Below are 4103 nucleotides of genomic sequence, written 5' to 3' on the forward strand. Positions count from 1 at the left end.
GTTCTAGCAGAATAAGCTTAGAAAATACAAAACTTGGAATTGTCCTTGAAGTCACACTTAAGATACAGAGTGCAGTGATGTTACCATAGGCAAGCACTCAGTGTGGATCTGTTTAGTCTATATGGTCTCATAGGGAAGTAGTAATTATCATGGCATTTTTCTTCATAACGGGTAAATTTCCTTCTCCTTCACTTTTTTTTTTTTTTAGATATTTGAATACAACTTTACTCTGATTCTAAACAAAAAGGAATGGGAATGACAGTAACAAACAAGATTCCACCTCTCAATACTGTCATATGACTGTAGCAGTCTTATATTTGAAACTCAAGGAGGAAACAACTGTATTCCAAAACACCTAAATATGCAGGTCCAAAAAATGAAGGTATTTTTTTTAAACAGCCACATTCACTCCAAAGCCCATCCACCTTCTTCAGCATCCAAAGATTAAGCACATGTTCTGCTTAGCTATATAATAAAGTGGCAAACACACTGCACCACTGACATCACAGGACAGTTGCCTATAAAACTAGGCTTCTGTCGCTGGGCCCCAGCTTCACTCTCTCACAGGTCATGATCTTCATCCAGGAGAGCATTTGTCTGAGCAGCCTCTAAATCGTCCTCGTACTGTGCTGCCAAGGCTGGGTCCATGACCACCTCTGGCAGGGCAAGAGCAGGCAGGCACGGTGACAGACTCCAAGTTAGGATCTCCAATCAGTTTTCTAGCAGGCCAGAGGAAGGGCTTTTCAAAGTTGTAGCTACTTTTGGCAGAAATGTCATAGTACTGAAGATTCTTCTTTCGGTAGAAGACAATGGACTTTGCCTTAACCTTTCTGTCCTTAATATCCACTTTGTTGCCACACAACACGATCGGGATGTTCTCACACACGCGTACCAGAACTCTATGCCAGTTAGGCACATTCTTGTAAGTAACTCTCGATGTTACATCAAACATTATAATGGCACACTGAGCTTGTATATAATCGTCATCTCTCAGTCCAGCGAATTTCTCCCGACCAGCTGTATCCCATACATTGAACTTAATCGGTCCTCTGTTGGTATGGAACAAAAGAGGATGGACCTCAACACCCGAGGTAGCTATATATTTCTTCTCAAATTCACCAGTCAGATGACATTTCACAAATGTAGTTTTTCCAGTACCACCACCACCAACCAATACAAGTTTGAACTAAACTTGGGGTTCTCCTTGGGCAGCCATCGCAATGTTACTTCCAGAAGCATCGCCACACCCATCTGACTGAGGCCTCCTTCATTTCTTAAAACTGAAAAGTTTCATTATATTTTAATTGATATATAGTTGCTGTATAATATTATATAAGTTACAGGTGTATGATATAGCGATTCACAGTTTTAAAGGTTATACTCCATCTATGGTGGTGGTGATTTAGTTGCTAGTCATCCAACTCTTTGCGACTCCACAGGCTATAACCCTCCAGGCTCCTCTGTCCATGTAATTTCCCAGGCAAGAGTACTGGAGTGGGTTGTCCTTTCCTTATTCAGGAGATGTTCTCAACTCACATCTCTTGCATCTCTTGCATTGGCAGACGTGTTCTTTACCACTGAGCCATCTGGGAAACCCCATACTCCATTTATAATTATCGCAAAATATTGGCTATCTTTCCCATGTTGTGCAATATATTTTTGTAGCTTTTTAAAAAATTAAATTTAATATTTTGTTGGAGGATAATTGCTTTACAATGTTGTGTTAGTTTCTGCTGTACAGCAATGTGAATCAGCTATATGTATACATATATTCCCTCCCTCTTGAGCCTCCCTTCCACCTCCCCCATCCTATCCCTTTAGGTCATCACAGAGCACTCAGCTGAGCTCCCTGTGCTTCTGACTATTTTACATGTGGTAGTGGACACTTGTCAATGCTACTCTCAATTTGTCCCACCCTCTCCTTCCCCCGTTGTGTCCCCAAGTCAGTTCTCTATATCTGCATATCTATCCTTGTTCTGCAAATGGTTTCATCAATACCATTTTTCCAGATTTCCATATATATGCATTAATAAACGATATTTATCTTTCTCTTTCTGGCTTACTTCACTCTGTATGACTGACAGATAATTTTAATCCATATGATTGATTAAATATTTATTTATTTGGCTGCACTGAGTGAGTCTTAGTTGCGCAGCACGTGAGGTCTTCAGTTGTTACATGCAAAATCTTAGCTGGTGGCACGTGGGCTCTAGTTCCCTGACCAAAGATCAAACCCAGGACCTCTGAGTTGGGAACACAGAGTCTTAGCCATGGGACCACCAGGGAAATCCTGCTGGTAGCTTGTTTTATCCCTTATAGCTTGTATCTCTTAATGCCCTCCCCCTATATTGTCCCTCCCTTGCTTCTCCCACTGGTAAACACCAGTTTGTTCTCTATATCTGTGAGTTGGCTTCTTTTTTGTTATCTTCTTCACTTTTCACTGTTTATGTGGGTTTTTACTTCCCCATATTCCCTACTCCCTTTTTCATTTTGCCTTGGTGACTATGTTGTTGTTCAGTCGCTCAGTTGTGTCCAGCTCTTTGCAATCCCATGGACTGCAGCATGCCAGGCCTCCCTGTCCTTCACTGTCTCCTGGGGTTTACTCAAACTTATGTCCATTGAGTTAATGTTGCCATCCAACCATCTCATCCTCTGTCACCTGCTTCTCCTCCTGCCTATGATCTTTCCCAGCATCAGGGTCTTTTCCAACGGGTCGGCTCTTTGAATCATGTGACCAAAGTATTGGAGCTTCAGCTTCAGCATTAGTCATTTCAATGAATATTCAGGACTGATTTCCTTTAGGATGGACTGGTTGGATCTCCTTGCTGACCAAGGCACTCTCCGAGTCTTCTCCAACACCACAGTTCAAAAGCAATTCTTTGGCTCTCAGTCTTCTTTACGGTCCAGCTCTCACATCCATACATGACGACTGGAAAAATCATAGGTTTGACTACATGGACCTTTGTGGGCAAAATGATGTCTCTGCTTTCTAAAACACTAAGTTCACCATAGCTTTTCTTCCAAGGAGCAAGCGTATCTTTTAATTTCATGGCTGCAGTCACCATCTGCAGTGATTTCAGAGCCCAAGAAATAAAGTCTGTCACCATTTCCATGTTTTCCCCATCTATTTGCCATGAAAGGATGGGACAGGATGCCATGATCTTCATTTTTTGAATGTTGAGTTTTAAGCCAGCTTTTACACTCTCCTCTTTCACTTTCATCAAGAGGCTCTTTAGTTCCTTTTCACTTTCTGCCATTAGGGTGGTATCATCTGCATATCTGAGGTTATTAATATTTCTCCCATGAATCTTGATCCAGCTTGTGCTTCATCCAGCCCAGCATTTCACATGTTGTACTCTGCATTTAAGTTAAATAAGCAGGGGGACAGGGGACAGTATACAGCCTTGCTGTACTTCTTTCCCTATTTTGAACTAGTCTGTTGTTCCAAGTCTGGTTCTAACTGTTGCTCCCTGACTACATACAGGTTTCTCAGGAGGCAGGTGTCAACTACAAACTGGCACTTACCAAGAACATTGCCAATGAACAACAAAAGCATTTGCCATCTGTCTCTACAGAGATTGAACCTCTTGCTGCTATAGCTGTTGACCTTCAACAACCCCTGAGGGAGTTCAGAGTGGAGTAAGGCACTCTGTGCTCCAGGGAATCTGGTAGGACAGGTCTTTAGATAGTTGGATGTTTTTAGGAACAGATTTCATGATCTCAATCTTTGCATCTCCTCCTATCCAGAGAAGCACTAAATCCCTTCATGGTGATATCAGATCCTCATGACTAATGGAAACCTTCTGTAATATGAGTGCTTCATGGCATTGAACTCCCCCTTCACCAAAACCTTATATATTGACTTTCCCCAACTCCCGCTTTGGAGCAGTCTCTCAGAGCTATCTGAGATGCTGCCTCCTGGGCTGCAGTCCTCATTTTGCCCCAAATAAAACTTAACTCACAACTCTCAAGCTGTACATCTTTTTTTAGTCGACACTAGTAAGGTGGTCTGGTATTCCTACCTCTTGAAGAATATTCCACAGTTTGTTGTGATACACACAGTCAAAGTCTTCAGCGAAGTCAGTAGATTTTTTTTCTGGAAT

General features: G+C 41.9%; 1 pseudogene; it reads right to left on the minus strand.

Moving 5' to 3' along the window:
- Positions 1-561: 561 nt before the first annotated feature.
- LOC145540934 (GTP-binding nuclear protein Ran pseudogene) lies at positions 562-1216 on the minus strand (annotated as a pseudogene).
- Between the last annotated feature and the right edge of the window lie 2887 nt (positions 1217-4103).

This window comes from Giraffa tippelskirchi, chromosome 3 (assembly GCF_054371585.1).
Source record: "Giraffa tippelskirchi isolate mGirTip1 chromosome 3, T2T-mGirTip1v1.2.pri, whole genome shotgun sequence".
In the NCBI taxonomy this organism is placed as follows: Eukaryota; Metazoa; Chordata; class Mammalia; order Artiodactyla; family Giraffidae; genus Giraffa; species Giraffa tippelskirchi.